The 12,348-nt window shown below is 33.9% G+C and overlaps 1 long non-coding RNA gene across 2 annotated transcripts in view; it reads left to right on the top strand.

The window, feature by feature from the left end:
- LOC103910420 (uncharacterized) overlaps positions 1–11,727 on the top strand; it is a 35,869-nt gene extending 24,142 nt beyond the window's left edge. Inside the window, exons 5-7 of one of the 2 annotated variants that reach the window (XR_012401999.1) lie at positions 2,942–3,147; positions 3,233–5,003; positions 5,057–7,478. This is a non-coding gene — a long non-coding RNA (uncharacterized lncRNA). Of the gene's footprint in view, positions 1–2,941; positions 3,148–3,232; positions 5,004–5,056; positions 7,479–11,309 lie in introns of those variants that run through there. The other variant, XR_012402000.1, reaches the window with a different exon arrangement.
- The last annotated feature ends 621 nt before the right edge of the window (positions 11,728–12,348 follow it).

Here is a 12,348-nt window from a genome sequence, read left to right on the forward strand (position 1 = left end):
CAAACAATGGCTGAACTACACACGTCAATAAACCTTTGTAATAACAAATGAAGTATGGTTTTGTAATATTTGAACCATATATTACACCAAAACATTTACTATGTTTGCTTTTTCACTATGATAAAACCATGGCCTTAATAAGCGTGAACAATTTGCAATGAAATTATTCATGGTTTTATTACAGTAAATATGTACACTACCTGAAAAAGTCTTGTCGTGGATCCTTGACTTCTAGTTGATCATTTGGAAAAGTAGCAGAAGGTGCCTTTTTCCAATGAATCATCTGTTGAACTGCATCCCAATCATCACTAATATTACAGAAGACATATTGGAACCCGTATGGACCCAAGATTCTCACAGACTCTGTCAAGTGAGGAACAATCATAGTTTGAGGTTACATTCAGTATGGAGGCGCACAAGAGATCTGCAGAGTGGATGGCAACATTAACAGCCTGAGGTATCAAGATATTTGCTGCCCATTACATTACAAACCACAGGAGAGGGCAAATTCTTCAGCAGGATAGCACTCCTCATACTTCAGCCTCCACATTAAAGTTCCTGAAAGGAAAGAAGGTCAAGGTGCTCCAGGATTGGCCAGCCCAGTCACCAGACATGAACATTATTGAGCATGTCTGGGGTAAGATGGAGGAGGAAACATTGAAGATGAATCCAAAGAATCTTGATGAACTCTTGAGAGTCCTGCAAGTTTCTTTGCCATTCCAGATGACTTTATTAATAAGTTATTTGAGTCAGCAGAGATGCAGTGCTCCAAACTCATGGGAGTCATACACATTAATGCTCATTTTTCCACTGCGCCATGACTTTATATTTTATACTGTACATTATTTCTGTTAAGTCAAGGCATGATCGTATTTTATTTAGCTAAAATAAGCATAATCTAGAGGCCTTTGTCTTTCATATAAGCCACTTCTGATACCAAATGATCAACTAGAAGTCAAGTTATTATTAAGTTGTTCCTAAAACTTAGAAATGTGACAAGACTTTTGTCAGGTAACGTATGTATCTGTAAACTCAAAATAACTGTTTGCATCACAGTTTTATAATTATAATAAATTATAATTACCATTATAATGCAATGGTCTGTGTTTCACAACCATGGTTAATTCGACAGCAACAATGTTTCAATCAAAAACAAATGTGTGATAAACTTGTTAATTATTGCAAGGGAAATATATGTCAAAATGTGCACACTTTTAGAAATAAGGATACAAGTGCTGTCACTGGGGTGGCACATATTTGTACTTAATGAGTTCATATAAATTTGGTACCTCGAAGGTATATACAAGTACCTCAAAATTTCAAGACGTACACTTTTGCACTTTTTAGATACTAATATGTGCCCTTGAGATTATTAATTCAATTCCATTCAGCTTTATTTTTATAGCGCTTTTACAATGTAGATTGTGTCAAAGCAGCTTCACATAAATGGTCATAGTAACTGGAACAGTGTGGTCCAGGTTTTAGTGTTTAAGTTCAGTTCAGTTCAGTTTAGCTCAGTTCAGTGTGATTTAATCATTACTGAGAGTTCAAACACTGAAGAGCAAATTCATCGATATGTAGCTCTACCAATCCTGAACCATGTGAGGCAGTGGCGACAGCGGAGAGGGAAAAAAAACTTCACCTGATGGGAGTGAAGAAAAAAAACCTTGAGAGAACATTCTTACACATTCCTTAATAAGGAATGTGTAGTCTAACAAGAAAAAATACTGTACCTCTTAATGTAATGCATTCAGAGTGTGATTTATTTAATGGAAATTAATCATAGTCTAATTATTGTAAATGTTAGCATGGTATGGTGCACTGAACACCATTTCCATACCATTTTACTACAAACACCATGTTTTTCAAAACAAATCTGAAGTAAAGCCTTGCCCTTTTTTTTTTTTTTTTTGCAAATAGCTTGATATTATCCAAACACTAGATCTACTATCTGAAATAATTAAGTTTGACATTATTATTATTATTGTTATTGTTATTATTATTATTATTATAGCAGGAATGCTAGCTTACCACAAGATGGCAGCATTACATAACAGTGTTTGGAGCTCCTCTAACCATGACCTCACTTATGTTTTTATACAAGTTTAGATTAAATCTGAAATCCAGAAAAGCAGTTGCATATTTACACTATTCGTTTCTTAAAGTTCTTTACTATCTTATTTAACAGACTTACTGGACTAAATGAATCACTGAAAGCCTCCTCTGAAAAAAGAAAACAAACCAAAACACGATTTAAATTCACAGGACAAAGTTAACAAGCTGTCGCGAGACTCATAAGCAGACTGTCAGCTAGCCTCACATAAAAGTACACACACACACAAATATATAGAAAATCCCTATACACACAAAACCCCCCAATACTGCCTGGTCTTCCAGTAATGAGAAAATAAATAGACCCATCCCAAGCTGCCATCAGGTGTTTGTCCAGCACTGAACGGTTATATCAAAATACATATAGGGCCCATAACTCAAGCTGTCTCATTTGTTTGAGTGTGTGTGTGTGTTGCTTCAGCATACACTATGAAAGAGAATGAAAATGTGTAGGCTTCTATTTTTTATTTGTGTGCGTGGGAGGCAGATGGAGAAAGGTAGAGAGCAGAATAGATCGAGCCTGAATAGATATTTCTGTTCAAGACTATGATATTAGCGTTCATAATTATGTATGTATGCCCACTCTTAACTATAATAGACCAAACTGTTAGCACCTTTCATGTGTCATTACTGAACACTATCACTACAGAAAAACCCCACTATTCATCTGCTTAGCCAAACAGAAAACTATTTACACCCCAAAGAAGATGTTGGAGCTGTGTGTGAAAGATCTGCAGGAAAATACACCGGCATTGGTCATGAAATGGATGATTTTTTGTTGTTGTTTTGTTTTATCGCTGCTGAAAACGTTCTTGCCTTCATCCGCCAGTGCACTCCGGGTTTGGCATCGGCTGGCTGCTTTATAGCTCATATCCAGATGGACATCACCAACTTTTGGTGCTAAAAATTTCATGACCTTCAGAGTGAGAGATTTACGGTGGCCGCACGACATCCGCTGCTACGTTTCATTTCACAATGCATTTTGTATAAGGAACCACTGAGTTAAATATTTTTTTCAGTTTGAGACATGCTGAGGTGTGTTTACATGAGATGTTATGACTTGTCTTATGGAATAATTTCACAGCTGTGATTTCTCTTTTTTTTTTTTTTTACTTTTCAGATATAAAACATGTGGGGAACACATTTTTTAATAATTCAAGAGCCTTCCTATAACATACTCAACATTCTCCTGAATTAGTTCTTTCTGAATGACTTCAGTTATTTAGCGATGTAGCCTTAGCTTGCATTTATGACACATAAAAACCATGCAGAAGAGTGGATTTTGTTCTGTAATGTCAACATTTAATGCAATCAAAGACAATACAAATTTTTTATATTTCTAGCAAAATTTAACACAATCCTAGCATGTTTTATCAGTTTCTTAATTCTAGTGTGATTTACCAGAATGCTGGCATGTTTTATAAGGTCGCTAGTATGTTTTTAATTATTTAACATACTAACATATTTAAACTTTGCTAGGATTTTAGCACATTGCTAAGCTCTTTCTAGCATGATTTAGCATATGCTGGCATGTTTTTTCATGTTTCTGGCATGATTTTTTATTTAACACTAACTACAGCACATTGCAAAGATCTTAATAGCAGAATTTAGCACAATCTTAGCATGTTTTATCAGGTTATCAGTAGGATGTGATTTAACACACTTGCATGATTTTGCACAATGCTAGCATGTTTTATCAGGTTGCTAGACTGTTTTTAATATTATTTAACACACTAACATTTTAACACATTGCTAAGATTTCAGCACATTGCTAAGATTTTTCTAGCAGGATTTAGCAGCGTGCTGGCATGTGTTAGCACATTTCGAGCATGTTTTTTTATTTTTATTTTTTTATGTAACACCCTAATTCAATTCAGCACAATGCTAAAATCTTTTCAGCATATTTAACTCATTTGTAGCATTCTATGTTTTAACAGTTTACTAGCATGGTTTGATTGTGATTTAACACACTACCATGATGCTAGCATGTGTTATAATTTGTCATGTTTCTTGTGTGAGTTTACACACTAGCGTAATTTTGCTGGCATGTTTTATAAGGTCGCTAGTATGTTTTTGATATTATTTGACACACTAACATATTTAAACGCTTTGGTAAGATTTTAGCACATTGCTATGCTCTTTTTTAGTACATGATGGCATGTTTTACCATGTTTCTTGCATGTTTTTTATTTAACACACTAACATACCACAGCACATTGCTAAGATCTTAATAGCATGGTTTAGCACAATACTAGCATGTTTTATCAGGTTGCTAGGATGTTTTAATACTATTTAAAACACTAACGCATTTAAACATATTGTTAAGATTTCAGCACATTGCTAAGATCTTTCTAGCAGGATTTAGCAGCGTGCTGGCATGTTTTATCACATTTCTTGCATGTTTATTTTTATTTAACACACTAACTTGATTCAGCACAATGCTAAGACCTTTTCAGCATAATTTAACACAATCCTAACATGTTTTATCAGTTTACTAGCATGTTTTAAAAGGTTTCTAGCATGTTACTTGTGTGATTTAACACAATAGCATGATTTAGCAGAATGCTAACTTGTTTATCAAGGTGCTAGGATGTTTTTAGTTTTAACACACTAATATGATTAACTACAACTACCTATTATTAAGATCTTTCTAGCATGATTCAGCACATACTTTAATCAAGTTTCTATTGTGTTAGTAGTGTAATTTAACATACAAGTAGGATTAAGCATAATGCTAGCTTGTTTAATCAGGTAATTAGCAAGTTTTTAGTATTACTTAACACACTAACAAAAATTAGCACATTGCTAACATTTAAGCACATTGCTAAGATCTTTCTATCATGATTTAACATAGTGCTGGTATGTTTTTTTAGTTTTCTTGAATGTTTCTAGTGGCCTTTAATACACTAGCATGATTTAGCACAATGCTAGCTTGTTTAATCAGATCAGGAGCAAGTTTTTAGTATTACTTAACATACTAGCAATAATTAGCACATTGCTAACATTTTAGCACAGAGCTAATAACTTTCTAGCATGGTTTAACACAATGTTGGCATGTTTTACTTATATTGCAGATATTGGCACTAAATCATGTTCAGCCAACTGTGTTGCTAATGATTTTAGCATATTTAAGAATGTTCTTTATTGACTTCATCTTCATTTGAATGTTCAGTAAATGTTTGAAGAATGTTACCAGTTCCAAGCTGTCTTCATTTCTATTTCTGTGTTCTTGTCCTTATTTAAACATGTTTACAAGATGTAAAATAAGTCTTTTGTGTCTCCAGATTGTGTCTGTGAAGTTTCAGGTCAAAATACCCATCAGATCAGTTATTACACCCAATTGAAAATGTCAATTTTGGGGTCAGATGGGCTGTAGATCTACAATTTTGTGCTGAAAAGCAACCTGTGTCTTTAAATTTAAATAAGCTGGTTCGCCCACTCACTCTTTGCTAGTTCGCTTTAGACAAGGATAATCAGGGTGAGATGACAAACAAAAAAAAAGATGATAAACACTCCAAGTCAGACAAGATCCACAGTCTAATAATAGCTAAGATAAACGAGCCACACACACCACAATAAGAGACTGCTGCTGTGTGTTTGAAGCATCCTCGTTTATAGTTATGTCCACTATGCAGCTTTGGTGATTCCACTGTTTACGAATTACATAGCTCAAAGCGTAAAGTTCAAAATGCTATAAAGAATACAAAGTGTAGCACTTACTGATTCTTAAAGTGCTGCTTGATCACAGATAGTTGGAACAGATCTTTTAATCCTAGTTTCTTTGCAAATCCTGTCTAGTGGATATGGTATGAGTAACTATGGAGGCATGTTACTACGCTTATGTCAATCAATATCATTGGATGAGGAAAACCACACTGCTATGTCATGTTGTGAAGGGCCCTAAAATTTAACTCACTCCAATTTGACTGTGGAAATACTGTACCTGCACACATTGCAGTCCAAACAGCTTCCAAAGAGTTGATTTCCCACCCTTTACAAAACAAACATCAAAAAACAAGCTACAAAGAAGCCTAAAATCAAGAGGCCCAATGATAGTTCATGCCTTTCTCTCAAAGAGCACATCCAGCTAACCTAATGACAGTCCACATTTGCTCTACACGAAACACAAGGCTGCCCCTGGGACGTGCAGCCGGCTTCCACCAATTCACAGCACTGACTTATCAATGAATCAAGATATGATGTCTGACAGAGCTCTGCCCCAGTGCTCCACCGTCCATTTTATTAAACTCATATTTTACACTTGTAGCAATGCTAGCAAACAGCTAGTGATGTGCGCACATTAGGAGCGACTCCGGAGGACAGAAGGACATTCCTCTTTGGCTTTCCAGTGTTTTCGGGGGGGCAGGGAACATGGTTTTGTAATCACCCCATCCATTACTCAGGTCATGAAGGGTGGAGGAGACATCAGTCACGGGACGGGGGAGGGAACAGCCAGATATCTCTCTCTCTCTCTCTTTGACACTTTGCAATTATCTTGTAATTTAATTCCGCTTGTAGTAGCAATATCAAATTAATCTGCTGGACCAGATGAAAAATAGAGAGGATTAAAAACCGTTGTTTGTGTTTGTGATGCTATGGATTCTGTGCCTGTTTTTGGGTGTAGTGAAGCTTGGAAATAAGACGAGTCCAGCTTTGACAGCACCGTCCATTAAGACACATCTCACCTGTTATTTCCCTCTTTCTTTCAGCTGAATAAACCCGGCTAAACCTTTCTAAAACGCTCTCTGTAATTTGAGGTCTTCATTGGAAGCAATCATAGACTCTAGTGAAGACCTGCACTCTGCTGTTATGTGTGTTTTAGAGATACACACTCAAGCAGAAGATATCCGCCGGTGTTTATATTATATCATAACCAAATGGATTTCAATCAAATGCAACCCAAAGACAGCTGAATAAAAGATTGTGCGAGTAATACATGTTCAAAAAAAGAAGAACGTTTGCACCATGCCCTTTCTTTCACCTCATGGTTTATTTTGGTGCTTCTATTAGACGATTAAATAAAATAAATTGTGATCTGCACGCATGAGAATAGTCTTCTTATGTTGTTTTATTTTACATTTGTGTACCGGAAAAGACAAACTTTTTAGCTCAAAGCCTTCCTCAGTGTTTAAAGAAAGTAAATCCCATAATGATTTCTTATATCGAGTATAAATGTTAAAACAAAGCATTACAAGCTCTTTTTTTGTGTGAATATAAAAGTATGGAAGATTTACTTAAAGGAATAATAATACCAACATTTACTAAAAATGTTTACAAAATATTACATTATATATTATAGAATACAATATTGTAGAAATTATAGGGTCATACATTACAATGATAGTCTGTTGAATTTAAGTTCATTGCATCTAAATGCAGTAGTTAGGGTTGGGGTTAGCGTTAGTGCAAGTTGACATGTACTTGCAAAATTTCTCATAGTCTGTTGAATGTCTGTTGAAGGAGCAGTATCAACAGATATTAAGCAGACAGTCTACTAATACTAGAATGGACTTAAATATTACTAAATACTAAACACTACATAAACTAAAAACTACAAAAATATAGTTTTAAAGACATTATATGAATATAATTACAAATGAAAACAAATCATAAGCATTACTATCCTCCCTGTTGTGTTCTGGTCAAATCTGAAGTATTTACAACTTAAAACAGTCACAGATATTGTTTTACATCTTACTTTTAGCTCCAAGGTCTTATGAGATCCTCCACTCTGTGCACTTGAACATTTAAAAGTGTTGATCACCTCTTTCGTTGAATTTTGAGGGTTTTGTTCAATTGTGTTACACCTGTGGTGTTTCTGGTCAAAAGTGACCATCATAGGAAATAAATGGGTATCCAGACTATATTCAACCATCAAACTGAAAACATCCACATCACACCACTCCAACTCACTCACTCTCTCAAAATTAAAAAAAAAAAAAACTAAACCAAAACAAACCAAACTAAACCAAATCAAACCAAGCCAAACCAAAAAAAAAACCTAACTAAACTAAACCAAGTCAAACCAAAACAAACAACAAACTAAACTAAACTAAACCAAGGCAAGCCAAGCCAAATAAAAACAAAAAAACAAAACGAACTAAACCAAGCCAAGCCAAACCACATCAAACAAACAACCAAACAAAACCAAGCCAAGCCAAGCCAAACAAAAACAACAAACTAAACCAAAAAAAAAAACAAACTAAACTAAATCAACTCACTCACATGTATGCACATTTCAGACTGGACAGCATCTTTTGTGGGCACACATCTCTTTCCCATGCTTATGTGCCAATCCTCCCATGTGATTACCTCCATGATATTACATGTTCATTTTGTAATACGGTTTCAGTGCCTATTTGTATTTTCACTGCGATTATTTCATGCCTAATTATATAAATTCATGTTAATCACTAGTTTGACACATTGTTTACAGCTAAAAAATATTGAATAAATCATTTCTGTAATAAATATGGCTGTCAAGCCAGGATCTTGATGGTTTATTGTGGGTTACAAAATCTGTGTTACAAGTTAAACAAAAAAATATTAAACAATTATCAATTATATTTTAAATTAAAATATTTTTTGTCTTGCGTTTACATTAATTTTACATTTAAATAGCCAAAATTACAAGTTTCAGTATTTTAAATGTGATTAATCGCGATAATTTTTTTAAAAAAGGTGCGATTAATTAGTTAACTTTTTTTATCGATTGACAGCACTAATATATATATATATATATATATATATATATATATATATATATATATATATATATATATATATATATATATATATATATATATATAAATTACATGTATACGTTGAAATATACATAAACAATACTACGATATTCCATACGATAGTGCTTAAATATATATAAATATAAATAATGAAATAAATAAATTTGCCATTTTATTACCTTTAACCTTTATTACCTTTTTATACAAACAGTAATGAATGTCTGTACCTGTTGCTTATTATTTATAAAGCACTTAATGAGATTCAGTAAAATCTTTAAACTGTATTTAAGTGTTATTGTAGTTACAAAGCATTCATTGTCCGACATTCCAATAATTGCCCCCAAAAAATTGCTAAGTAATTATCCATGTATGTAATCAGCCTAACCCTATACTTGTCTCTCATTACGACGGCACATTTCCCCCCGATTGTAGCTGTTTTCCCTCATCTCCTATAAGGGCTTCTTCCTCTGTGAGCAGCAGATGGCTGTGCTCTTACTACTAATGAACTGGCTTAATTGTACAGAAATGTATTTGACCGTGAAAATTCCAGTCATAGCGGTGAAAACGCTTCTCTCAGCATGAATAACTCACGCAGATTCAATTAACATCACCTCAGTTTACACACCGTCATTTATCAAGTGTGTGTGCGCGTGTTGTTAGTGGTGCAGAGGGATTTATTTAGAAATGATCTATTGTGAGGGGGATTTCGAGGCAGTAAATGTGTTACACTGAGAGGCCCATTAGAAACGCCTGCTTAGCCGGATTACAGCACACAGATCCAGTTCACTTCTCCATCGCTCTCTTCTTTTTCATTGTCTTCTTTCCTCCCTCTGTTTGACCCCATACATCCTTTCTTTTTGCTTAGTTGCTTAATGATGGGTTGTAAAATTTGAATTGGCATATGATGCTTTTATAATTATGCTGCATTATGTACTGTTCAGAAATGGCTGTTCTGTATGGACAGTTTGTTGTTCTGACATTTTATTGTCCTCAAGTGAAGGATAGGGTTTGAGGTATTATTTATGTTCATACAATAAACTGTGTTGAATGTGTTGCTTTTTAATTGAATATTATATATTATATATAAAAAAGAAAGAAGAAAATCTGCTAAATACTGTAGGTCACATTGTACTGTATTAATAAGAAAGATTTTTAATATTAATTTTTACAGGAGTTTAACTTGTGTTTTGAATTTTAAATTGCACTGCATTCTATTATAGAGATAGCAGACATGTCTGTAAAAATAACGTCTTTACAGTAAAGTATTAATCCATATTTAAAAAAAGACCGAAAAATAATGGTCGAAATGAAATAAAATAAAATGAAATAAAACAATAAAATTATTGTCTTATGTTATTCATGTAGTAAACCTTTATTATGATTTTTTAAAGTCCTTTTTTACTAACTTTGTTTAATATTAATTTTAGTCACATAAAAATGATTACATAATATTTCTAAGCGTTATGTTAAAATATAATTACACATAGAACCAAAATAAAACACTCACCATTTTACCATTGTTTAAATAAATGAATAGACAGACAAATCAAATTAAACCAAATTAAACCAAACCAAAAAAAAAACCAAACCAAGCCAAGCCAAAAAATACAAGCCAAACTAAAACAAACCAAACGAAGCCAAGCCAAACCAAACTAAACCAAATCAAGCCAATCCAAACTAAACCAAAAAAACAAAACCAAACCAAACCAAAAATAAACCAAGCAAACAAACCAACCCAAACCAAGCTAAGCCAAGCCAAAACAAAAAAAACATAACAAACCAAAAAGAAAACAAGCCAAACCAAGCCAAGCAAAGCCAAACCAAAAATAAAAACTAAACTAAACTAAACCAAGCCAAACCAAAATAAACCAAGCCAAGTCAAGCCAATCCAAGCCAACCAAAACAAACCAAGCCAAGCCAAGCCAAACCAGATCAAAAAATATATATTTATATAAAATAAAATAGACCAAGCCAAACCAAACAAAACCAATCTCAACTTAACCAAGCCAAGCTAAACTAAACTAGACTAAACTAAACAACTCAACTCAACTTGAACCAATATCCAAGTAATCCTAAATGAAGTTATATCAACTTGGAAAGTAAAATTTGCCAATAAGGCCAGAAATATATTTATGTTGTCCCTTTTAATTAACTATATTTCATATTCCATTGCTTGATCTTATTAAGTCTTTTTAAAAGCTATTTGTTATTTTTCAATTGTGAACTCATTTAACTTTCAGAAAAAAAATCATCATTGGAATTTTGCTTCTCAAGTACATGCATCTGGGTGTAAATATATTTAGATATTTGCATTGCATATATGTACATAAATTATTATTATTTAGATTTTTCCCAATCTTACAGTCAACACAAAACCTCTTCCTCTGAGATTTTTCCTCTGATTGCAGTTTCGGCTGTCTGTGATCTGCACTGAGGCCCATTGTGTATTCACAGGCTGATCCTCACAGTCAATCTGTCCGGAAACTAAGGTGTAATGAAGAGCCCAGGGGTCCCGCTATCAGACTGATGCATGACCACATCTGAACGGACACCTTTCCCCACTGAAAAACCATTTAAAGTGACCCCACAGCCTGCTAATGATGTTTCTACAGGCCGTCCCGAGCCGAGTGCACATAAGAGGAAGGGGGGATTAAGGAGGAGCTGTTTAATGGATGAAGGTGATGCTGTTCATGACCGTTTGATGCTCTTCAGTCTGAGCCAGTGCTGGGGCGAACTCACTGACTATAGAGGAGGAGCGATCAGCTCAACAAATGAATGAAAACTGGTGTCTATGCATAGTGAAAATAGAAGAGCGCAGATACTATGTTATTAACAAATAAAATACATGTAAAATAAAAATAACTGATAATGGAAAAAAGAAAAATGTTTAAGTATCTGGGTTCTGATTTATGCATATTTGCCTTGCACAGGAAAATACAATTTAATTACATTTTTTAGTAAAAAAAATTATACTTAACGAACTAAACTATATTATAAACCATAAACTATTGACCTTATTCTAAAATGCGGAAGTGCGCCTGTTTTCGCGATTGTTTTAGAACTTCCGATTCAGTCGCCTATGGGAGAAATGACTAGGAATAATAAACGGCAGAAAAAGGTCAAACTACTGGCTCTACAAACAAATGTTTGCATGACTATACAGACCAAGTAGAATAATATAATAAGAAGATATCAGTTTGCGACATCAAACAGCGAAACGAGCAGTTTTTAATGTCTAAAATTTAATGGAAGTGAATGAGACCGGAAGTCTCAAGCCAAAAGATTCAAATGGCTGCGCCCGCTCGTCGGCGAAGAATAAGGTGAATACTAAACATTTCTTTCGAATAAAAAATATCTTATAATAAAACTTGAGAAACAAAAAATCTTAATCAGGTTTCAGAATAATGTATTAGAGTAAAATGTTTTAAAGTGTACTTCCAGTGGCAACACAATATTTTTATTGAGCAATTGTAATCAATGTAATGTTTATATT

Source organism: Danio rerio, chromosome 4, assembly GCF_049306965.1.
Source record: "Danio rerio strain Tuebingen ecotype United States chromosome 4, GRCz12tu, whole genome shotgun sequence".
In the NCBI taxonomy this organism is placed as follows: Eukaryota; Metazoa; Chordata; class Actinopteri; order Cypriniformes; family Danionidae; genus Danio; species Danio rerio.